Raw genomic sequence first — 26,320 nt, 5'->3', positions numbered from 1 at the left:
TGGGAACCTTTTGTGGGAGCATGTCCTTGCCCAGAAGAGCTGGCCATCTGAGCAGCTATAACAGGCAACACAAAGAAAAAAGCAAAAATAGAAAATTGAAACAATTTTCTTGATTCTAAGCATGGATTGGCACAGTAATGCACCTTCCCTGAACTATTGTTTAAGAAGGGTCTAGACTCTCTCTTCACCTTGGCTTCCCGTCTGTGGCTCAGGTTTTAGTGTCCTGTTTCTTCAGCTGCTCGTAAAGCCTAAGCCCAAACCATGTTGTGGCACAAAGGAATGTACATATGGCAGCCTGGAAGGGGCTCTGGAAAAGGAAACCAAACAAAAATCTTCCACTTGGACTTCTCTCTGGCTGACTGTGAGTCATCAAGAATTTAACAGGTGCAGATTCTGTTCCCCTCATCATCACCTCTGCATATTGCTCCAGGTTTGGCTTCAAGGTTTTTGGTGTTTTCCCTCTGTCATCTCTTCATACTACAATACATCTAGTTTTCATTTTAAGAGTTGCTCTAAAGGAACAAATTTATCCATTTACTTTTAGCTGTAGGAATTATGGTACGGTTTGGGTTTTTTGCAAGTGCGGATTTCTAGCTTTTTCTACAAGATGACATTTAAGCTTTAACTTAGTCCTTATCTATCGTTCCTTTCAGTTGTAGGTGGCTTCCTCTTTCTTTTTGATTCTGGATGAAGGCTTAGTTAAATGCCTATTTAAGAACTGATGAGCAATTCAAGGGATTTAGGGGAACATTCTGTGCTATTATATGCAAATACATGCCATGCATGGCTCCCTGTGTTATTAACCTGGCAGTCATTTCGTGCATGACTCCCCATCTTATTAAGCTAGCAGTATGGGATATTTGATTTACTAAACTGCTATGAACTACCTAGTGTGCTAATACAGGAATATAACTTTTAAATTTCTCTGGAATATCTATCTTTGGAACATATTCAGGAATGCAACAACATTATTTTGACAGCTATGCTCCGTTTCTAAGGTCTATTTTAGTAAGCTTCACAGAACAGGTGGAGAAGTACCTGTGATTTGAATAAGCCATACAATGACTGAAAATGAAAGCCATCAGATTAATTAGGGCCCTTTAGAATTCTGCAGGCATTGCAAGCCCAGGTCTGTGGTGTACACTTAAGTGCTCAGTGTGCAGAGCTTGTGGGAGTTACCTACAGGTGCATGTAGTTCTCAATCTATAACTCTACTCCAACATTTTGGAAACTGTATATCCAAACTCTTCCTACGTCCTGGGCTTTTGTTTCCATAGCAGCAATCAATGGCCATGGGATTTCCTGGGGACATTGGGGAAGGAATGTATATTTGTTGACTTGGTTCAATGCCAAATGGAGTAGGAATTATATATGCAGGATGTTGGATTCTTCCTTTAGTGTCCATTTCAGCTGGCATCTAATGTCATCCAGATAATTGCATGCCACTCTGCCATCATTCAGCCAGCTGCATAAAACAAAACAAAGAGAAATTTAGGATTAAAAGGAAGGAATAGCAATTTAAAAGGCTTTTAAATGTTGTTTTCTCTCTTTTTCAATCAGTAATACTTAAAAGCCTTTAATTTACCCCACCCTTTATGCCCCTTCAGCGACGCACACATACACTCACATTTGTATGACTTTGAGTATGGCTGGCTTGATGATAATATGTGAGCATTGAGCTGCCCAAGAAAATGCCACAAGCAAGAAATGAGGTCAGATAATGACATCCAAACCAGAGCAGAGGGAATCATTCAGCATCCTCTGGTAGTTTGATTGCAGCTAAGAGTGTGAATCAGCTCCACTTTTGTACCTCCTTTATGTTGAAAGTTCTCTCAGTACTTTGTGTGTGTGCTTTGGATTTGGAGCAGGCATCTGAATCACAAATGCAGCATAATGCCATACATACAGTATGGGTCATCAGAGGCTTATTTACCTAGAAGGATGGTGATTTCAGAGGGCTGTGGAAGTCTCCCTTGAAATGTGCCTGTGCTTTGAGGTACTTTTATCATTGGCACAAGCCGTGAATATGCATTCAAGGGGGAGCTGTGAGGAAAGTGAGCCCGTTACATGCGGAGGAAGGAGGGTTTGGAAGCACTGCTAAGGCTGGCTGGAGAAGCGTGTGCACACAGCTGCCTTGTGCAGGGAGAGCTGAAGGGTGTGCCTGTGTGTCAGGGCTTGTGCTGATGACTTGGCTTAGCAGAACATACACAAAATATAGGTTCAGTAGCAGGTCCTCTTCAGCACATTGAATAACCTGCTCAGCAGAGACCATGAGAGCCTGGGAAACCAGCTCTGGATAGGCTGAGGAAGACTTGGCCAAACACTCTTGGTGTGGCCAAGAACCCAAGTGCAGATTGAGAAGTGGTCCAACTCCCTCCCATTTGAACTTTGGAGAAAAAAAAATCTCAAAATTTGGCAGGAAATTGGGTAAGTGTCCTGTGTGAAGCAGATCTGTCAAACATTCATTACACTCATCAAATTTTCTTTCTGCATTAATTTTTTTTTACAGTTTTTATAGATGCCTGCCTGCCTTCTCACCCACCCTCCCTTCCTCATGAGAACAAAACTGATTTCTCATTTGCTTTAAAGGATCAATGGATTTTTTTTCCTTTTGTTTGCTATGGTGGCAGGTTATCTCTCCTTACAAGAGCCTTTCATCAAAGTAGGACTCTGCTTACCTTGCTGATCTCTTCTGCTCTCTTTTATTTTCATTTGGATGATTAGGTCTTTGGTTTGTAAATGTTTTTCACTTCTCTCTTTGTGCAACAGAGAGTCCCTCATTTTTTCCTGTTGTTGGCTGACCCTAACCATGAGATGAAATAACCTCTGTAAGAGAAGTGGGCAGCCAGACTATGAGAGATTTTCAGTTAACCATTTGAGATCAAGCTAAGCCTCTTAATTCACTGGAAGAGAGGTTGTCTAAGTGTAATGGAATTATTCCATTCATAAGGAAGAAAATGAATGGTCCTGAGTAAAACAGGGTTGATACTTAGTCTTTGTCAGTCAGCTCTATGCCCAGACATTGATTATTCAGGTAAACCCAGACTGACTGTATAAACTAGGAAAAAAAAATTATCTTGCTTCTATACATAGGTAAGTCAAGTCCTGCCAAGTGTCAGTAATTATCAAGGCAAATTCAATCAATAAATGTATTTTGTTCATTAATCTGAGCAAATAAAATGATACGAAATTACCACTGCAGGTAAAATTCCTGTGTAAAGAACAAAGTCAAGTGTCTCCACTTATAGCCTGATTTTTTTTTTTTTTTGTTTTTTTTTTTTTTTTTTTGTTGTTTTTTTTTGTTTCCCCTGTGGGTAACTGAGGTGAAGAACAAAGTGCCCAAAGGTGAATAATATCCCTGACTAGAGGCACTGCTTACACTAAGAAAATAGGGACACGGTGTATGATGGAGTGACTGTGGGTGAGCAGAACAACATAGAAGAAGCAATGAGAACCTAAGTGTGGAAAGCCTTAATGGCAAGCTAAATGCTTCTAGCCTGGATCATATCCCCAACAACTGCAGTTTTACAGAGATTTTTATATTATTATTCTTTCCCCTTCTTTCTGCGTGAATCACTTACCCACCCTTACTGGCTACTGTGGTAACTAAGCATGACACAGAGCAGGTTCAGTCAGAAAACTTCGGATGGTAGGGCTGCTGATTCACACAAGCCCATGCAAATAGTTCAATTTGACAAATTTCTTTCTGGAAACATGTAAAGTTTCAGCCTGGTTTCCTGCTGCTTCACCCATGCAGCTCCTGGAAGCATGCCAGCTACAAAGTGAGCTGCACAGGAGGAGGAGGTTGTTTGGCTGTTCTGCCAGGTGGGCTACCCTGGCTCTGGGGCTCCCGGATTTCCAGGCTGCTGCCTGCAAGCCAGGGCAGGTGGGCAGCCAAAGGTGTGAGACAGCCCACCAGGCAACCCGGGATGGAGCTGCAGTCACCTCCTCTTTTGGAGAGTATTTCTGAGTTGATGAGCAGAATAAATTAATCTCAGGAGCAGCAAAATTCTCTTTAAATGCATTCTCCTTTCCTTCTTTAGGAGTGGATGAAACAGGGCAGGAAAACATACTGAAGGACAGAGAAGGAAGCAGTACTCCTTTCAATTAATGTATAATTTCCCTACATATTACCAAAAATTAAAGCTGAAGAAACATTTTTGAACAAAGCTGTGAAGCTCACTCATACAGAATTGCAGACTCAGAAGGTAAGTAAGATGAAGCTTAAGGTTTTTTCAGTCGTGAGAAGATTGCATGGCTCCAGTTAAATGTGTCCTTTTCAATCAGGTCAGTTAATCCAGAGGAAGAATTGTGCTGAACGTATTTTAATAGGTTTGAACTCTAATTTTGCCAACTTAAATCAAAGGGCTGAGACACGGAAATGTCTTCCCGGGAAGCCTCCTGCTGGCTGGCCGATTAGGCGGTGTGCAGTGGCCAGCCATCAGCGAGCAGCTGTCACACCCTTTGGCTGAACTGGGGCTGCTGCTGGCCATCCAGTGCAGCACACAGCTTGCTGTTTTATTCACTTGCTTGCATTTGCTAGGTTTTGTGGACTGAATTATTCATACGGTAGCAATTGTCAAATGATCTGGGCCAGAGAAACTCATTTTCTTGCAGGACCCAACCTGATGTGGCAGCAAGCTGTTATGTACCACACCAGAATTAGCAGCTGCTGCTTTTTAGGGAGGCAGCGCTTCACTGATGCACCACTAGAAGGGCAGCTGCCAAGAGAGGGCCCCGAATGTTTCAGAGGCAGCTGTTTGCCTGGAGAAGGTGCTGACATTGCTTTGCAGATACCAACCAGAGCTGATAACAAAAACAGAACCCTGCCAAATGAATGAGGAGATGGGGACGGTCTTAATTCTGAGTTTTGTAGCAGATTTGACATGTACTTTCCCATTTTCCTTTTTTCTGCTTATATGGACCACCAGCCCTGGACTAAGGTTATAGCTTTGTAAGGATGGATTCCTCTCTTTGAGTCTGGATGTGACAGCTGCAGTTTCCTCCTAACAGCAAAAACACATAGTTGTCTAGAGCCTGCCCTTCACCTCAATTAGTGGTTGCTTTGCAAGTAATCAGAGAAGCTGTAACTGTGGGAATGCTGCTCATGTGGCTGAGGAAGCCCTGCCTACTGTGCACGATAAAATATTCATGTGTGCTAACACTGTCCACATATCACTGGAGACATGAAAACATTCTAAATCATAGTCCTTTAAGTTCTCCGGAGCTGCTGCAGCATTTCCTCTCCTCTTCCCTTCCCTACCACCACAGACTTTCTTAGAAGTTTCTAAAACTCTGTCCAAGTCAAAAGTAGACTTTACTCTGAAATCAGTACTCTGTACTTTCTATATTCAGACTTGGGGACGCAGTCATGCTCACGTCAAGCTCTCATTCATCACAGGATAACCTGGCCCCTTGGTTGTGGAGGCTTTAAAGGCTGGAGAAAAACTTTAGGGCCTGTAGTCTGATCTTGCTCTTGCTAGTCTGATCTGTCCAGTAGGAAGCCTACAGGTAAAACCTAAGGTTGAACTGGAACTTGGATTTGGGATCAAACATAAGAGGAATGGTTCACTTAAACTGTGATGTATGTAACCTATTCCTGTAGAAGAAAAAAACTCTGTGAGAGTAGATGGACTCTTCAGTCTAGCAGAGAAAGGCATAATAAAAGCTATGCTGCTAGAAACTGAAGGCAGGCGTAATTGTTTTATACAGTGAGAGTAATTAATCACTGAAACTCAAGGTCATGAAGATATCTTCTATTGCTTGTAATCGGGGTGGAATATGTTCCTTTACCTCAGCCACAAGAAAGGAACTTGAGACAGAACTCATTGTGCTACACCTTTAGCCTGTGTCATGCTGGAAGCCCTGAACAACATGGTTTCTACTGAACAAGGAATCTGTGAATAAATGTTCTTAATTTTTGTCCCCCCTCCCATTTTATTTTTTTTCTTTTCACTAGTGGTTATTTTGAAAGCAAAATGGGAGTGAAATCCTACAGCTGAGTTTGACATCACAGATGAGATTTTAGTCTGTTAAAACACCTACATTTTCTTTTCTTTTCTTTTCCATTTTTTTTTTTTTTTTTGTAAATTCAGCTAATTGCAATATTGTTAAAAAATGGGATTTTTCGTTTCTCCACACATAATGGAACAAGTAGGTACAAGCCAGATGACAAAAACAACTATAATCAACAGTTTTGCTTTTTCTTCTATTGTAATAATAAATAGTAGAAACTAGCAATTCCATTTAAAATAGCTTTAAAGTGGCACTACAGATCAGACCAGACCAGTGATGAATTGTTTGCCTTACAGATTATGAACTCATGAAGGATTTCTTGATTATCCCTTTTCCTGGTAATATCATATAATTAACTTAGCAACATTCTGAGTTTTAATAAAGATTTTATTACTGTGTTATACAAACAAGTTTCATTTCTTCCAGGTCCGCATGTACAAGTATTAGCAAAAATAAATATTCTAATCACTTTTGTCAAAACAAATTACTAACAATGTCTTAACTAATCTGTATGTGAGAGCTACTTGTAATGTTCATTAATCTAGCAGTTTATGATTTTGATTTCCAGATGGAATGATTAGCATTTCTAAGCTTTTTATATTCAAACTGCAAAAATAAGCCTTTTTCAGGGGTCACTGGAGGTAAATAATTTAAGTCTAACACTTTGCCCAGTTAAACATGATGATTCCTAAGTAATTACTTCAACATATTTTTTCTGATGCCTTTATTTTGAATATGATTTTTAAAAAAATAATTATTGTATGAAAGAGTGAAGTCAACTGTTATTATCTCAAATAGCTACAAAGGTCACTTCTACAATTTCATTATTTTCTTTTGTTTTCCTACATCCCTTTCTGATCAAGAATACTACACCTCACCATACTGTGAACTAGAATAATAGAATCTGCGATTGTGAAAAAATTTAATATTTCTTCATTTTGTGTGTGTGAACAGAGCACCAACATATCGTGACTGATCAGAAACTGACATAATTTTGATCAGTTTCAAGCAGAGAGAGCAGTAGGCGAAGCTTAACGTATGCTATTATGTTTAAATTGTGTGTATTATTAAACGGGTCTAGTTGGTATCTCCTGGCACACCTGGTAAAAACTTACCTTAGTTTCACTCTTTTTAGCCTAATTCTTCTATGTATTATATATATTTTTCCTTCAAGTCATCTACCAGAGGGAATGGTGACACCTCTGTGAAGTATCTTGCTCTGCAATACTCTAGTGGCTTCACATTCTCCTGCAAATAATATCTAGTTCCTTTGATTGGAAAAGCTGAGATCTTTTAGCCACCTAAATGCAAAAGCATTTGATTACTTTTTATAATTTCAGAGTTTGTAAATTCCCAGCTTTATTCTGCCTAGAGAACTGGATGGTGATGCTAGTGACTATTGCCATGTCAGTTGTCTGAGAAAAGAAATTCCTTCCTCACCCAAAATATTTTCCTTGAGGAGGGAGTTGGGCTTGAAACCCCCATGAGATTCCAGCCACTGTTTGTTTTGCCATGAGAGATTTGTTTCTCTGGGATTTACAGCAGTTTACTCCAGTTTAAACTGAATTTAAGTGCTTCAAACTAAGTGACATATTATTACATCAAATCTGGCATAAACACTGAGCTGTTCCATGCTGTCTAGTGCTGCAAATGCTGTTGAACAATTGTTAAAATCCAGATACTTTGGTATTTTGGTTGCCTGAACAGCACTTTTTGATCTTGGTTGTGGCCTGAGGAATGACAACAAACCAGTCTAGGCAAAATGCTGAGTGATGTTGCTGGGGCAGTGGGAGTAGAAACCTCTCCCCTTTTGGGAGTCAGCAATAAATTTAGTAGCAAAGTTACAGCAAGTGGTCAATTTCACAACTGGAATACACTTTTGAAAGAGATGCAGAATTTTATTTTCCCTCTACAAAAGAGTTAGCTGTTCAAGGTGGTAAAAAGTATGAAACTTACACAGCCCTTTGGATGCTCTGGAGTTTCCAAAGGAAGGATGCTGACTTGGTGGCGCAAGACAGACTGGGAAGGAGAAGAGGCTGCTGCTACAGGTTTAATACAAAATTTTAAGCATCTGTGCCTTTCTTTTCCCACATTTTTAAGTGCATTTAACTCCTTTTCTTTAGGAATTTAAGAATTCAGCAAGTTCATGTGAGCAAAGTGCTTGTAGTCTTTGCTAGGTGGTTGAAAATAGCTGAGAGTACCTGAAAGGTTTTGAATGGAGACTGAGTAATGTTCCAAAGTGCATAATGCACAAAAGAAATGCAACAAGATAATGAGTCAAAAAGTTAAGAATGTGATTACCGCCTGTTATGGATTAATAAATATTTACTGCTTATCAGTGGGCTTATAGACATTTTTATAAGCATTAAATTTCTGCAGCAAAGAAGAGAATACAATCCCAGACCTCCCAGACCTCCACAATTTCTAAATTCTGCATAAATGGCATAGTCAAATAGTCTGCTAAATTCATCTAAATTCATTTTCTAGTGAAATTAATCTGGGAAGGAAGATTTTTTTTTTTTTTTCCCCCAGTCTTTAGAAGGGCATGGCAGCAATCACTGTTTTGTTCACACAAGCAAAATTCTGGAATAACTTTATTGATTTAAGCAGGTCAGTGCCTGATAAACACAGAAAGCTCCGAATCCATCCCAGCATGCTGTAGGCTGAAGGCTTACGTTTGCAAAACTATCCCACAGGCACAGATAAGTGATCTGCTCATATTTTGCTTTGCAAAAATTTTATTACTTAATTTTTATCTGCTTTCTCTTCCTTTTTATTGACTTTAATTAAGTTTTCCTTAGGGTTTGAAAGCCTGGCAAACTTTGACTACCTAAACAAGAAATTGTGTTTACTCATCCCATCATCCCAGCTCCACTTTTGGTCTGAAGTCCATATTTTCTTAAATTCTGTTGGAACAATTTCTGTCCAGCATTATAATGATATACTAAGAACTGCTTTTGTAAAAAAAAGGCAGCAGCTTTGTGTGGCCAATTTAAAGAACTAAATTTAAGATTTGATTGTTATGAAAGGAGTACCTTTACAGGGGAAACTTTGCAAATGGCATGAGATCCAACACTGTCTCTCCTAATGCTTTGCTTGGAAATTTTTAAGTTTTTAAAACATAAACTGGGTCACTCATATTGTAAATTGCATTAGATGTGTAGTTCTACATCCAAGCAGTGAAACAGCTAATGCAGCTAGTGTTTTAAATTTAATTTATGCCATTGAATGCTTTATGATATAAGCATAATTTTGGAAAATTTTTGTTAAATGATATTGATGGTGAAATTTTAGAAATCCTGGTATGGCACTTAGTTGCTCTTTTTTTTTCTTTTTTTTAAAATTAGTTTATGGAGGGAAAATTTAAAAATTCTTGCAAGTTTAAGGATTTTTATGTTGTGAAACCCTAAAAACCCAGGGAAAAGACAAATGAAATGAAGAGAAAAACTGTTAAAGTTATTAACTTTTCAGAGGGAACTCTAGTGGGGATAGAGTCTATGAAGAGCTAGCTCTGAATTCTCATATTCTGTAAAATTAGCATTCTAAATTAAAAATGGAGAGCACACCCTTCTGGCACAACAGATGAGCTTTATAGACAAAACATTTGTTTACATTTATCGGTGTTCACAATTATTGTGTAAAGTCCTAAGAAAGAGGAAAAAAGAAACTTATAACTGAATTTTAAAATAAAATCAAAATTTATTCATTGTTAGGACCAAAGGGAAAATACTTTTTTTTGGTGCACGGATTTACATCTGATTTGATTGTCTGGTTCTAACACAAGCAAATTCATTAAGTTAGGAGACAGGGAAGTAAAAATATATCTTTAATAAATGTATTTTCCCTTTGGAAATTAATTTTGTGACATTGAAATGAGTATGAGAATTAAATACAGATGTTGGTACCTCTATGTACAGTTGTAGCTAATTGAGAATGAAGTTCTCAAAAATAGCTTTCTGTTGAACAGGGAATAATTTTGTGATATGATGGCAGTTGCTTTGAGTTCTTGGCTATTATTTGTGTAAAAAAAAAGAAACTTTTAAATGCTTTATTTAGAAACCTTATGTTAATAACATTAGAGTTGTGGAGTTCAACAGTTAAGTTCTAGAAAATGTTTTAATCTTTACAGTCTAAATTTCTTTCATATTCTGTTGTGATTCCAAACATCTAGGTCTGTTCTAAAATTTTTGCTCCAGTCTCAATAACTGCCATAAGTTCACAGTGCATGAATGAACTACAGTTGTTCAGAAATCACTTGGTAATCGTGAGGAGTAGTGCAGGAAGGGGTGATGGATGTGAGTATGAAAACTGACAATGACTTAAGCACCTCTTCAAGTGAATGGAAAATTTTGGGAGTTATTTCTGTACTAGAGGAAGACCCATAAGAATTACTTATAGTGGCATAATCAAGCATATGTTTAAATGTTTGCAAAATTAGAAATAGAACTATGCAAACCTGGAATGTTATGGTAGCAATGGGGCCTGAGTCTCTCTGAACAGGACAGCTCTGGCCAGAAGCTTCAGTTCAGCTGGATTTGTCTTTGCTAGAGAATAAGTTAATTTTCACCATGGGTTTCTGTGTTGCATGTTTCCCTTCTGGAGTTGCTGCTGACAATTATCAACTAAACCAGGATTTTCATTCTACCCCGTTTCAGTCTTCCAAACTGTTAGTTCCAAACAGAGAACTTCAGGAAGCTGCTTCCCTGGAGAATACTCTGGATACCTGGACATGGGCATGAAACCTTACAGAGGAGTGAAGGGCTGTGAATCAGAGGTGTAATCATCTGAAAGATCCAGGCAAGTAAGCAACTAAGTTTCTATGCAATTTCAGTTTCTGTAGTTAGGTGTTCTGTTTTATTTGGAAGTTACAGATATAGGACCAACCACACTGCAATGTTTTTTCAGAATTTGGGACTCACTCTCAGATTAGAATGAGTTTTTTAGAATAGAACTTTCTGAACTTGGGTGATAGCAACAAATGACTGGAAAACATCAGTTCATGGGAACTGCATTCTTTTAGAGATACAGTGGAACATGGATGTTTTTACAAAGCTTTGTAGAAAAAATATTCCCCACCATAATCCTTTCCCATATGTGTCAAATGCCTTGTATTTGATGGAGCTTTTACTGATTTATTCTTCTCTTAGAAAATGGATCACTTGGTAAATGTTTCCTTGAACTTGAATCTAGTTGGTTTGCTTCAATATACGTTAAAGATATGTGTGGAAATTACACAATATCAGATTAAAAGAAATCAAATAAAAAATTTACTTTTTTCCAAATCAGATAAATAGAAAATCCTATTGAAATGACACCATTTTGGGATTGTCATGGTTAGATTTGTAGAAAGAAGCAAGATTACAACAGCAGCTTGTTTAATGCTGGCCTGTGTCATTTATGGGGCTTTGGTGAGATCTCCTGTCAGCTCACGTTAACCAGAAGTCATTGTTTCCACTAGAAACATTGACAACTAGAAGTGTTTGGTTGCAGTGGGCCTTGTTACTTACGTCTTGTTACCTTGTGATAATACTGTAATAGGTCATTACCGTTCTTGTTATAGAGAAAAGGATTTAGTTGGGTGATGCATAGTGGCCGTTTCTGTTCAAAATGTTTGCACCTTGAAGCTGCAGTGACTCGTCACATCATTAGAGTACAGTTGTAGGGAGAGGGAGACCGTATTTACTGGAAACAATCAGGGTGCAATGGCATATGTGTGTCTGTGAGTCAGTCTTTAATATGTTAATGGCAACATGAAAAATGGGCGGTTGCTGCTCTATCGATGGTGTTGAGGGTAACCCCGTCCAGCGTGGACCCCGCTATTTTTATGGAGAGCATGAATTTTCTGTTCCTGCAGTATTTGCAAAACCATGGAAGAGGCTGAGATGACAGCAGTGACTTGAATTTTGTTTATTTCCACCTCATTATTTAACAGTGCTTAAACACGTGCTTAATCTCTCTCTAGTTTTGAAATCATAGTTTAAAGAAGTCTCTCATAAAAGTGTCTGAATGAAACTACACACCATAAAATCTCTTTAGAAAAGAGATTTTTAATGGAAACACTGCTGCAAGATTTATTGCGCTGGTTCTGAAATTGCACTGTTGTAATAAGGGTTAAGGCTCAATTGTTCACTCTCCAGCAGCAATAACTTTCTCATTGGAATCTGAAAATAAACCCCTATGAATAAAATGACACCAAAGACTTAAGTTGTTTTCTCGAGACAGCTAGCCTTTTTGTACAGAAGCTATTCTGAGGTCTGGTACTGTAGTTCTGCTGAAAAATTACACTGGCTTGCCAAATATCTTAATGACTTTTCTCTCAGCGGTTGGTAATGGTGAAATGTTATTCTAGTAACCATAATGTCCCTCATAAAACAATTGCATACAATATGTACTGTACTTCTATTTTAGTGAGCACTTCCATCGGGCTTGTACTGCTAGTAGCCATTTAACATTTCATAGCAAACTGCTCACCAGTCCTTCAAGTGTAATATTGCAGAAACAGTGAAGAAATGCGTGATTAAAAGCATACACTGAGAGTGGACCATTTAGTTCTACCCTATCTTGCAAGATAAACCAGCCTTCACATTTGTAGGTGCTCATCATATAAATGACAGTTCTATGTGGTCATTTAATTTTACGATCTCAATTCTCGCATATATTGCTAACATAAATATAGCGTTCTCCTGCAGGGCGGTCTGCTGGGTATTATAAAATCAGTAAGACCTCAATGGGTTCAAATGGACATCTTTTATAATTATTGCTATAAAATTTCTTGACAATGCATTTTGTTGTCCAATGAGTAAAGAAAATGATTTTCTGAAAGAATGGGTTTTGACAAAGAGAGCAACGGAGCTTAGGGATTTGTTCCTGTACTCAAGCATATTTAAATTACCTCCGTTAGTCTTACCTTTTGGACAGAAGCCAATATCCTGAAATAACTTTTTACAATGAAGCTCCAGTCAGTGAGTGGCTATATTTCGTGTTGTTTTCTGGTGTGGAGAGACAATGTAGGATATCTAGAGGGAAAAGATTAATTTGCTATTTAATGCAATTAAATTCTATTTGCCAAGTAATTCTTTTTACAAGCTCTTGAAGAGATTGGGGAATCTGAGAGAGGATGGGGGCAGTAAATGTATTCCCAGAAGTGGTTTTAAGGGAAGAAACAGACTTGTCCATGCTTGATTCCTGGACAGTCCTATTCGCTGTAATTATCAGGGGCCATCCTGATATATCTTTCTTATAATTCTTTAAAATTCTTCTCTTTCACATATGTCTGGAAAGGAATTTTTTATGTCATTTGAGCGCCTTTACATAATAAAAAGGGTATTAAGTTCCCCTTGGAAGGCTGAATAGCAAAGTTTCCATGCTTGAATTGCCTTTGGAACGTGGGCTTTGCCTGCAGAGTGCCTGGGTTGGGCAGCAGCAGTGCCCTGGGGACCACCAGTGGACTGTGGAGAACACGGTCTGTGTGCTGCCAGCCAGGGGCTGGAGTTGGGAGGCTCAGTACTGTCTCCTTGGACATGGAAACACTCAGAAATTATTCAGCTACTCAGTGCCTCAATGCACCAGATATTGATTCAGTTTCATAGAAAACATCTGTAGCAGTTGTTTTGGACTATTAGTGAATTTTGCAACCATCAAAATACAGTGGTATCAATATCTGTATGGATAGACTGTATCAATATCCTATTACTGAGTTTCTAATTTGTATATGTATTATGAAATGTACATCAAATGTTATGGATGGAGTGGCAGTGTTCTCGTACTTCATGGATTTGATTGAAATTAGAGTGATTGATGTTAACTCATGATTGAGCTTCTCTTGTCCATCTTGGAATGAGCTGGTCTTATATTACATGAGGGTTCTCTGCCACTTTGTTTTACAACAAATGTATCTCTCACATACCAACAGCCCTTTCTTAAAGGTATGTATGCATTCTTACATTATTTGTTTGCTCAGTGTCAGCAGTGGTGGCATTCTGATCTCTAAACAGCCTTGGGGGTGCTGCAGTATCACATAGATAGTGACAACCGAAATGTAACACGAAATGTGTGTTGGAGTGGGAAGCGCAAGAGCAATATGCATTTACCCCAGAAGTCAATTGGCTGGTTACTACATAATTATAGTAATGAAGTTGTAGGTTCACAGTTGATAAATAACTGCACAGTAACCTTTGATAAGTTTAGGCAGCAAGTAAGTTAACTTGTTGCCACTACTGTATTAGTTGAAAAAAGGTGAAGGCAAAGGCAAAATAAACAGTATATTTATTAATGTATATGGGGGTTTTAAGTGTTGGCAGCTCATGTTTTTGATTTTTTTTTTTTTTCCTGTACTGTTCTAAAGCCATTATGTTAATTGTTTTTCTTACCTGGAATGAGAGCCAAGTGTCTTCAAATGCATTTACCTTTGAAGTAATTAAAATAAAATGTCTACTGACCATAGAAAATAAGCAAACACGCTCTGCATGAAAATAAGCAATGATAAGGAAAAAAATGTTATGCAAGAAAACAGTGAGGGAGAAGAAAAAAAGATATTGTAGCTGTAGTTTCTTTACTGGAACCTTAGCAAACCGAATTGATTATTCTGAGCCATCTCACACATAAATATGTGTTAGCTGCTATAGCCTGGAGATATCTGTTAAGAAGATCATCAGACTTTTGTGTGAAGAGTCGAAGCCAGCTTCTTGCATCCATGTTTCAGGAAGAAATAATTTATAGGAATTCCAAGCACTTTGGGAAGGTTCTCATTACATGAAAAGGTTTTCATGCTTCTTACAAGTATTACAGTTTATGCATATGAAGAAATGAGCCTGAGAAAGTGGCCAAATTCCTAAATAGATACAAAATAGAAAGGATTAGATAAGGAATGGGGAACTAAGACCTAGAACTAGGTGAGAAAATGTAACTAGTTTCACTAAGATCTAGGCTGATTTTTGTATTTCAAATGAGAAAAGTTCTTCTGCCCTTTAAAAGGGTACACCATGGGTGAAAGCTTTCTAAATATTTAATGCTGAGAATAGAACACCTAGGCTCAGCCTTCAAACTACAAACCCTGATTTTATTGTAAGGTAACATCTCAGCCTGTGCTGCTTGGGTGAGTTCTGCGCTGTAGACAACAGCCAGGACGGGAGTTCTCGAGCCTGGTTTGCTCAGAACATCTCAGCCACGCAGGCAGCAGCTTCCAGCAGTGAGCTTGTGCTTCACTCCTTCAGACTGTGTTCCCCTACCTCTGGTGCTGTGCCCAAGGGCACTGTGTGTCCTCCTGCTCCCCACTGTGAGATTCTCTGGTTTTAAATGAGGAGGATGTTTGGCCACTCTAAATATATCTTGGTCAGCCACTTGTGTTCAGTTGTAATATTCATGAATACTTGTACAGCTTTCCAAAATCCATCCTTCCTTTAGAAAATGTTGTGAATAAAATTGTGTATGCTTACTGTTTATAGAAGTCACTAATATATGAAGTAATTTATGGGTTTCTTTCAATTCATAGAGCAAGTTTCTTCAGCATTTGTCTGCACCCAAAATTTATGTAAGTGTAAAACGGAGTTAACCAAAACCCAAAATAGTAGATCAGTTTTCAGACCACGTGTTACTTCTACTTAATGCCTTCTGCTTTTTTCTTTTGAGATGTTTATGACACTGCCTGTATGAACAAGCTTAATTTAAATGATGTGAAAACATGCACCAGATTTTCCCTCTACAGATGAAATGTGTGTCAGATGCCATAATAGTTTCCACAACAAGCCATTTACACTTTCCTGACAGTGCTGACACTGCTTGGTACAAAAGTGGGGTTTGTTTCTTTGCTCTGAAGATAGAGGTCCAGGCTCCAGGGAAACAAAATACATTCTCCATGGATTTTTGAATTCATTTTAGTAATCATTTTATTTTTCATTTCAGTGAAAGCAATTCTGCAATTATTGCTCCTATGAATCTTAACTGTGGCCACTTGATTTCAGGTGCTGGATCCCAAACCTAGGACCCTTGGCCACCAGCCTTTTAATATTCTGGAGACATTCAGTGAAAATTCCCAAAATATTGCTGTCTGCCTTCCCTGTGTCAAATTCCAGTTAATATATACTCAGTTCTTCTGATTGTTGGCTTAATCTTGCTTTGGTGTTATTTCACTGCACAGCATCTCCTTTAGGAGTACTGGCTGCTCTCAGATCTTTGACTTGTCAGCACTCAACACTTCTCCCTCCCCGCAATTTATTCCAGTTGCTGCAGTGCATATGTATGGCAGCTCCCGTGGTCAGCAGCGTGGAAAGAAAATGGGATCGGACAGTCCATGGGGTAGTACAGCATCAATCTTTAGTGGTGTGTTGTTCCTGAATCTGTTAAAGGGCAGGCAGTAAGAGGGAGCTCTGGAAAGCCTAATGATTCTTTAGATTTAGAAAATGTGCATGGGGGACTATCGCTGAGACTCTCTGAAGTCAGCAGACAGACTCCAGTGGATTTTGAAGGGCTCAGATTGGTCCCACAGGGCATTCGGGTGATTTTCTTCATGCACACTGCTTTTCAAATGACTTGCCTTTTGGATCTCTGGGGACATAAGATATTCCCAAAATACTGAAGCATCCCAGCAGAGAAAAATTAACCATTTCTATTTGCATTTCTGAGACCTTTTTTTTTGATTTTAATGTGTTTTCTTAAAGAAATCTGACAATAATAAAGAGGAAGGATTCTTCTAAAATGTCACAAAAATGAAAAAAAAAGTATCAAGCGCATAAACTGTAATACAGTGACATCTTTTTTCGTGTATACTTTTATATATGAGGAAAATGAACTGCCTGTACATTGAGTTTATCTTGGAGTTTAAATTAAACCCACAGAAGCAAAAGCCAGAAGAGGTCCAATCAGGTTCCACAGGATTTCTGGGTATATTTTCACTCAGTTCAATGTCTCATCTGTAAAATGGATCTTAAGCCTGCCCAAGCTTATGAAATACTCAGGATTTAGGTCTCAGACTTCTGCAGTACAACTTGGAGTAATTGTACTGAAGTCAATGGCCCATATCTTGCCACCAGTTCTTAAATAGAACTTCTAGTGAATTTCAATAAAGACTTTTGCTTAAAAGTCAACAGCACAGCATGGTTCAGGGAAATTACAAGGCTGCAAGCAAAAATGTTAGTTTATTTTTCCTTTTCTTTTCAGAATACCTTGTGTTTGGTTCTATGAAATAAGATTATTGCCTTGCACTCATCTGAAGCAGTATGGCATCAGAATTGGATCCTGGAGCTCTCAGTAACCTGCCTAAGCCTCACTCACAGTAAAATTAAATAACTTTTAATTAACACAGATTGAGAGCATGTGAAAGATATATCCCTGTGTTTCTTTCAAAAAAAAAATCTTCCTTTTGACAGAATGGAGCTAAGCCACATTGCTGCCAGTGCACCCCTTACATTCATTATAAATTTCAAGCTCCTTTTCTCTTGTTCCAATGGATGAAGAAGTTACTTCACAGTGTAGAACTTGCCAAGTCATAATTGAACTCCATTCCCCAGTGCTGCTACCTATGTTCACAAGTAGAAAACAGAAGTGTTTTTTGAGGAGGAGGTCAGTGTTTCAAAGGAGATGGTCAGTCCCTGAGCTGGGAGATAGCATTGGGAGCAGACTTTGTCTAATGTGCTGAGGAAATGAAGTTGTTGCAAAGAAGCAAGTGAAACTAATAACAGGCTTATCTTTCAAGGACTAAAAAAACTCTAAGGAAAAAAAGTTCCTTTTATTCTTTGCCTAATTTTCAAGCTGTTTATGAAACGAGTGCCAGAAGCTTGCTAAACACTCCAAGACCTGAGTCACAATTTCTGGCGGGTGATGGAGGCAGAACTGCATGATGTGATCCAATCACCTGCTCCTGTTGTTGTGTGCACACTTGAGTGTGAAATTTGGGCATTTCTCTCATTTTTTATATCTCTCAGCTGCATGCCCTAATTGTGACTGGCAGCACCTAGGACAGAAAAGCTGCTACTCTTAGAGATCAGGTTTCTCCACCATCTTGTGATATGGACTAAAATACGATTTCCTCAGCGCAGGTGAGATAAAATGTAGAGAGCAGAGCTCCTTTACCTTGCTAGAAAAATGGTCCAATGGTAACCACAGTGCTGGAAAAAGTTGTTCTGTGCATGGAAGAAAGCTGAATGATGAGGTGGGGAGCAGCGTGTATGATCGGGAGCAGGTGGTCAATAGTCAATTCAAGGTACATAAAAATAATATCAATTTGTAATGTGTAGAAAACACTGTTTTCTCATTCCTTTTAGGCTGTAAACCTAATCCTGGTTTTGCTAATTTAATAGACCATATTCTTAGGGGACCCTGTAAGCAGTTTCCTGTGCTCATACTATGAAGAAGAGATGTAATCTAGCTGCAAATGCTCACTGAGGAGTCCTAGTGTGGTAAGAGAACTCTCTGCTGGCTATTGTCAAGCCAAATGTGGGTCTACACTTCTGGTACCTCCTGATAGCTCTGCAGAGACCACATAACAGTGATGTGAGAAGAAAGAAGGTCCCTGCCTACCACACTGCACTTATCATCTGTCAAAATGGGGCCAACTGAGGATGGTATATTCCAGAAGCAATGAGCACGGGCATGTGAGAGTAAATTACATGGTAATTTCAGTGTCCCAGCTGTCCTAGTGCAGCTGCCAGTGATGTACTTTTGTGCTGTGGTAGAAGTGGGGTAGCCTGAAGCTGTGAGCTGCCTTAGATAAACCATGTGGGAAGCTGGTGTCCCAACTTTTTCCCACAACGTGTTTTAGGAAGCTCGCACCTTAGCAGCTCCAAACTGTGCCAGGAATCCCACAGAACTGGAGGTTTCCCTCACAGCTCTTCCCACTTTCTATAGCAAAGAGGATTGGGGCTAGGGAGTTTTTTACTGCTTTTATGCCTGTCCCAGAATACTGTTTGGAAATGAAGGAAGAAACAGTGTGAAAAATATTCCCATTCTCCTATTTTGATGTTTGTTTGTTTCTCTCTTGCTCTGTAGGGCAGTTATTTGATAACAAAACTGTCCTGAATCCACCTAATGGAACTGCTTAAAGGTCAGCTACTTTAAATACTTGGTATAGGAAGAATGTACATTATACTATGTGAAATATCTATATCATCATCAGGTACTGTAAAATGCCACTCTTGGTGGCATAAGGCAAGATCTTAGCATCTCTGTATCAGTCAAATGTATTTTAGATTGTTAAGACACTTCATTTCTGAGAGAATTTTCTGTAGGTGTAGATGAACACTCCATAAACAAATCTGTTACATTCTAAAGGCTCTGGTAAGCACATTAAACAGAACAATGTACAGGAAAGTGCACTTCACAGAAAATAAGGTACAGATACACAGTGGTCCAGGATAAATATGGGTAAGCAAGCTCTGTGTGTACAATAGGTTTTGAAGCTACTCAAAATCACCCATTTTCAGATGTCACAAAGATACTTTTCCATTGCTGTCATGTAAGAGATTAATAGAATTTCTGTCTAAAAATATTAAAAAAATATATTGATGAAAATGTTTTCTATTATTATTATTCCTTCATTTTCTCTGAAGTTTGGAGTGCAAGTATGAATTTACACTTGCAGAGATGGTTCACTGCCCATGTTTCTAGCAGAACGGGAACTACTATCTGTTAAATGGAGCCCAGAAGCTGAGCATTTCTGTTAGCCTGAAAAGCAGCGTTTGTTAATTCAGGCACTGCCCCTTAGGAATGTGGCTGATAAAATGAAACTTCATTGGAGGCCACCAGATTGCCTTGCAGGTGGAGAAGCACCTGCTTTGCAAAAGACATAATTTCAAAACACCCTGTGAAACCCCTTTACAGTCAGCAGAAAATGGATGATCTGTTGTTCTCCACTGTCACATAGGTTGCCCTAATTCAGTGAAGCATCTCTGTTCCCATGTGGAGGCACTCTTACTCCTCCAAACTGTAATCTCGTTTTGTCCTGACTATTATTTATGTTCCCTCTCCAAAGGTTTGAGTCAGTAATAGGGACAGAGCGAGAGAGAGCCATCTTGTGGAAGATCCCTTCACTATCGTGCAGTTTTGGGTGCCAGGCACTCCAGAAGCTAATTCTGGAGACCTTATTTTTGCAACGAGAGACCTCAATCACAAGTGAGTGTCCTATAATATTTATACAGATGTGTCAGTTTCTGCACAAAGCAAGTTAAGTGAGCAGGGAATGATACTATTCCAACATTTGCCTGCTGGCACTTGATATGTGTGAACAGCATGTTTTTCGCCCCATCTTGAACTACATAATCAGCACTTTCTTCTCTTCTTTCCATATTGCTTCTGTGCACAATTTAGATATTAAATATATATCTTGATTTGCTTTGTAACAGACTGCAAATGAAGCTTCACTGCCTCATCTTGGAAATGTGCAGTGAAAGTAGAGTTGAAAATAATATTTTTCCCTTCATGCTTACTGCTTTCAGTTGAATAATTGCACAATTCTTACAGACTACAGGAAACATTAAAAAGCTGTTCTCATCTACAGGTTCCAGCCTGAGATGTGCAAAATGGTTGTAATGAAGCTGCAAACCATGTGAAAGCAGTGACAAAATCCTTTGTGTAGCAGAGAGGGGCTCCAGCTTCAAGCAGAAGAAAGAGAGCAGAGGGCATCTTTCTGATAAGAGCGGGTGATGTGGGTCTAGGAAGGTCTGAGCTCTTGATAAAGTGAAAATGAAAGTGATGCCTGATGTTCCAGCTTCCCCTCCTGAGTTAAGGGGATGAGCTACACTTTTCAACCCCTGTATGAGGTAAGGGTCAGCGATTAGCACGAGTCTATCTGGTACCTTAAATGCTGTAGTCAACAGGTGCTCTGAGGGTATCAAACTTCCAGTTAATCAAAGGTGTCAATCCTTTTAAACATGCTCGATTTCTTTATCAATAGGAAACTTAGCCTTGATTTAAATTCTTTAAAAACGTCACTTATTCTCCCCTGCCTTAAATTGCAAAGGATTTGTGAGATATGAAACAGAGAAGATAAAATTTAATCCAGTTTAATATGATATTTTCATAGATCAATAATAAATTATTGTATAGATTTTTTTTCTTTTTTTTTTTTTTTTTTTTTTTTTTTTTTTTTTTTTTTTTTTTTTAATCCATGAACACAGCATACCCTTATTCTGTTGAAGAAATGAGCAGAGTGTTTGGGATTTTCATCTCATTTGGTTTTCTCCATCAGCAGTCCTTGTTGTATTTCAGTATTTGTAATACTTGTGCCAAAGTCAATTATGTATGAAGGATGTATTGCTATGGTGTGTCACACTCAAGGTTTCAGAAACTAGAATAAATTGAAGGAAATGCTTATTATTATTATTACCAAGGATATATATTTGTGAAGTATGGGATCTGAAATAACTAACTCAATCGTTGTTGCATAAAGTTGGCAAACCTGTAACGATGTGATAATGTTGACTTAAAAATTAAATCAGCCATAACATTGGTAGACTATTATTTTTCTATCTCAAAACACAGATTAGCTTTTTTATTGAAAGAAACTTTCTCTACCAAATAATATAACATTTCCCTTTCTTAAAAGAGCCAGACTGAAAACAAAACCCATATTAAATGGAAAAGAGGTTTTAATTATCAGTATATGATAGAATCATAGAATTATGGTATATTCTGAGTTGGAAGAGACCCACAAGGATCATCAGCTCCAACTCCTGGCCCTGCTCAGCACCATCCCAAGAGTCACACCATGTGCCTGAGAGCATTGTCCCAGCACTTCCTGAGCTCTGCCAGGCTTGGTGCTGTGACCACTTCCCTGGGGAGCCTGTTCCAGTGCCCAAACACCCTCTGGGGGCAGAACCTTTTCCTAATATCCAACCTAAACCTCCCCTACACAAGCTCGGCCGCTCCCTGAGGCGCTGTCGCTGCTCGGCACAGAGCAGAGATCAGCGCCTGCCCCTCCTCTTCCCCTCCGCAGGGAGCCGGCGCTGCACTGAGCTCTCCCCTCAGCCTCCTCCAGGCTGAACGCACCCAGAGCCCTCAGCCGCTCCTCACACGGTTTCCCCTCAGGGCCCTTCACCATTCACAGCCCTCTTTGGATGCTCTCTCGTGGTTTGGTGTCTTTCTTACACTGCGGTGCCCGGAACTGCCCCCAGCACTGGAGGTGAGGCCGCCCCAGAGCAGAGCAGAGGGGACAATCCCCTCCCTTGCCCGGCTGTGGCTGAGGCACCCCAGGACAGGGTTGTCCCTCCTGGCTGCCAGGGCACTGCTGACTGACATTCAGCTCTCCAGCCATCAGGGCTCTTCCTGTGGCACTGCTCTCCAGCCTCTCACTCCCCAGCCTGTCCAAACACCCAGGGTTGCCCCACCCCAGGTGCAGGATCCGGCACTTCTCTTTGTTAAGTTTCATACAACTGGTGATTGTTCAGCCCTCTAAATTGTCAAAGTCTCCCGGCAGGGCCTCTCTGCCTTTAAAGAAATCAAAAGTTCCTCCCAATTTAGGTACCACTGGCAAATTTATTTTGTATCCCTTTGAGTCCTGTGTCCAAGTCATTTATGGTAATTGATGAGTCAGCCCTGAGCAGACCCGCTCCATCAGTAACTCTGGTTTAGGAAGCAGCATTCCCTTCAACTTGATGGGCTGCTGCTCTGTAGCAGCTGCTCAGCAATGCTAAAGGACCCCCTGTCCTTTAGCCACAGATCCTCTCCCAGACAATGATTGCTGCAACTGAAAATGCCCCAACTCTCCCAGCTGTTTTCCCACACAGACTGTCTTTCAAAATAGTTGAAAACAAAGGATAATGCTATATTGCACTCTGGCTTTTTATGAGCTTTCATTAGAACCTCAGAGTATGTATGTACGTGTTAAGCTGTAAATGTCATTACCTATTTCTCATGAATATTTCAGATTCCAAAATTTACAGGCTATTGTTCTCATAAGCTAAACATGTTGTTTCTGGATAGATGAGTAATGAGTGATACAGGAAGCCTCAGTAAGATGAAATAAATCTGTTCTGAGTGTGACACAGTACGTAGCCTGCTTTTGCCTTTTCCTCCCCCCCCTCACCCAGAATAGTCAGAGGTGAAAAATTATGTAACATTTGATTTAAGTTTGGTTATTTGCCTGTGTGATATACAGATGCCATAATATTTCTTTAGTTTTTTGTCAGATGTCAAGGTACCTGAACAGCTGGTAAATGTTAATGTCTTAAAAATAACTGGTTTACTGTGGCGTATATTTTCAGCTGATGTACTAGTAGGTGATCCAAACAGAACTACAGCAAAGCTGGGAGTAAGAGAGGTCTTTGTCCCATCTGCACATGAACAATAGAGCAATGCAGAGCAAACAGCATCCAACTCTGCCCCTTTTGCCATCTTAAAAGGGACTGCAGGTTTGTGATGCTGTGTTGAGCCAGTGGCTGTGGCTAAGGGAGCCCAGGGAGGTTGGAAGGAGGCTGAGGGTGGGGGGCTGGTGCTGGGTGGGCCAGGGGAAAGGAACTGGATGGATCCTGTTCTGCTCTGAATAAAGTCCAATAAATTGGCAGTGGCAAGTTTTGTCACCCAGAGAAGGCACTCAGGTGCTGTTCAGTGGTATCATGCAGTTCACAAATATAAAACTGCTTTCAGCGAATACAGAGGAAGTAAGAATGAGTCATGATGAGTGCTCTGCATTATTCTGATGTGTATTGTGGATTTCTTCAAACTTGTACATTGCTGCCTGAGTGAATGCAGCTTTATGCCACTTTAAAATGGTCTTTAAAGCTGGAAGAGGGACAAGGAAAGTGCTGGCATAGGTAAGATAACGTCAGATTCACAGCTTTAAATTGTCACAGTAACAGTCTGGAGCAGGATGGCTTACTTTATCAGGGCTCTCGTGATGGCCATGGATCATTTCTATTCTTCTGTCCTGAAGAGAGAGAGAGGGGTTTTAGAGAAATGTGGGAAGGGAATTGTGATGCAGACCCTGGGAAGAATCAGGGCACCAAGAAATTTCAGGGGTAGGGCTTGCTGTCCCAAGCTGGACAGGCAGCCAGGTTGTCTCGGGCATGGGAGAAAGAGGATATATGTATGTGTGTGTGTGTGTGTGTGTGGGGGGGGGGGTGTGAGTATATATATATATATATGGAACTCTCCTTTGGCTTTCTACCATGACACCGATGCATTCCATCATTGTGTGAAAGAATAGCAAATTCTTTCTTTTGTGAACTGCTTTAAATGTCTGCTGTCACGGTGCAGTGCAGGGTAAGTCCTGTGAGAGGCCCATCTGAGCTTGCTTGGGTAGGGAAACACTAACTGTGGCTGGTGGGCAGGGGTGGACAGTCTCTAGATACTGATATGAGAGGGGGTGAGTTGTCAGATTTTATTCCAGGAGAGGTAAAACCCCAGGCCATTGCTGTTGCCACATTGTAAATATCAGATCCTGAGAAAGGGCCTTGGAACAGAGCCACCTGGCCAAGTGATGGGGACATGAGCTATACCAGGAGGATGGGCAGGGCAAAGGCTGAGTTTTCAATGGTGTGGAATACACTGTTGGAGGAAGTACCTTTCAACAGCACAAAATATATTATAATATAACTTTTTTTTTTTTCTGTAGCATTTCAGTTGCATATTAAAAACAGTAAATTACTCTGATGGAGTGTGATGTTCAAGAGTCTAAGCGTTCTTTTTGAATCTCTGTTTCTAACTGGTACTTGGGAATGACACATCTGACACAGTGGGTACTGTTTTATTGTAAGATTATCTGAGTTATTTATGTCCTGAAAAAAATACTGAGGATTCATCTGCTTTTTGCTTCCATTCCAGTGCCTCTGTGCTTTGATTTTATGACTGGTGTGGCATTTGGTAATTAAAATTCTTCCTTTTTCTGTAATATTTGCAGAAATGGTGGTGCCTTCATCTACTGACAGAATTAGTATCAGCTGATATTTTTTTATTCACCTGTCAAATTGGCTTATTGTAACCAGATATTTGATAACCACAGAGCAAAGTATTATCTTTGTAATGCTCTTATTCCATAAAGGGAGCTGTAATTTTCCCAGGATAATTAGGAAAATAGATCACAAAATCTCAGATCTTTTGGCATCATGTTACTAAGCTTCTTGTGTGCCATTGGCTCACCACTTCTCTCTGATATCCTAACTGTGGAAGAAGTGGAAAAAAAAAATCCAATTGCCTTCCTAAGGTCAAGATTTCCAAATGGAAGTCTAGCACAAAATTGACTGCAGATGAACCTAGGATCCTTCCTGTATCTGTTGCCATACAAGATCATGTATGTCATCCAGAATGTCTCATGCTTTGAGTTATAGATTATTGTCTCAGAGTTCCCTATGCACACATGCAGCTGCTCCTTCCTGTGAAGCATCTATTTCCTCTTAAAGATTTGTCCAACAGAGGTTGCTGAGCCAAGGCAGAGGTGATGTCATTGCTGTGGATATATTTGGGGATTTTTGAGCACCTCCAGGATCCACTCTTGTCAAACTGAAGAGTAGCGGGAACACTTTTACCCCCACTCTGTCTCTCCAGATACTCCCAAGTCACTTCTAAAGAGCACCTGTGTGAGGGAAGTTCCCCAGATAGCAGGGTTTTTACACACATTTTGAGGGGAATGAGCTGGAAGAAAAGCTGCCACCTTACAGTGTCTCTTCTCCCAGTGGGGAAGACTGTGCCCACTGTCACCTTGCTAGTGTAACAAATGAAGCTCTAGAGACAGGGTATACCTGCCCAGTACCTAGATTTCAACCCAGTAGTTCAAAGCCACGCTGCCTCTCCCCTGCATATGATTGAAAGAATTGTTTTGCAATAAAATAATTTATTTCAATCCACCGATACTGGCTAATGACAATGTAAGGGCAAATGGTGTGTAGGACTGATCTGTGTAAATGCTGCTGTGAATTTTTTCAGTCCACCACATCTTGTGAGTGAGGAAAAGATGTTGCCTGGAGTAGGCAATTATTGCATCTTGGGTGTTATGGGATAGAGGTTTCTTTGGGTCCAAATGAGTGTGAACTGCAGTTTTCTGACAGTCTTAGAGCAGCCTTAACCCCAGCAATGTCCTCTCCAAAGAACTTTTTATGCAAGCTGAGATCAGCACTATCTTGTACTAATGACAGAGATTTTACAGTTTTAGGGAAGTTCTGTCAGCATGGACAAGGGAAAAAATCCTAAAATGTGTTATCAATATTTAAGCTGTTTGGCAGGTGTGTGGATGTGCTTTGCTGTATTCATACACACTTATCAATCAGCTCCAGGATTCTCAAAGCTGTCTAGCCAGAAACAACTGTGTGTTCTTGGAACTGGGGGAAGTTAATTACAGTGGTGATACTGAACATGTAACTTATGTAGTTTAATAGATAGATTT

The 26,320-nt window shown here is 39.7% G+C and overlaps 1 long non-coding RNA gene across 10 annotated transcripts in view; it reads left to right on the top strand.

The window, feature by feature from the left end:
* The window catches only part of LOC120757144 (uncharacterized), a 150,368-nt gene that overhangs the window by 90,008 nt on the left and 34,040 nt on the right, over positions 1–26,320 (top strand). For 8 of the 10 annotated variants that reach the window (XR_009208191.1, XR_009208192.1, XR_009208194.1 and 5 more), the window contains 4 exons: positions 4,044–4,208; positions 10,671–10,816; positions 19,979–20,118; positions 20,504–20,765. This is a non-coding gene — a long non-coding RNA (uncharacterized LOC120757144). Of the gene's footprint in view, positions 1–4,043; positions 4,209–10,670; positions 10,817–18,310; positions 18,408–18,996; positions 19,052–19,978; positions 20,119–20,503; positions 20,766–26,320 lie in introns of those variants that run through there. The other 2 variants (XR_009208197.1, XR_005702382.2) reach the window with 2 other exon arrangements.

The sequence above is a fragment of the Hirundo rustica genome, chromosome 10, assembly GCF_015227805.2.
Source record: "Hirundo rustica isolate bHirRus1 chromosome 10, bHirRus1.pri.v3, whole genome shotgun sequence".
Lineage (NCBI taxonomy): Eukaryota > Metazoa > Chordata > Aves > Passeriformes > Hirundinidae > Hirundo > Hirundo rustica.
The sequence above is the reverse complement of the archived record's forward strand: the minus strand, read 5'-3'. Positions and strand labels throughout refer to the sequence as shown.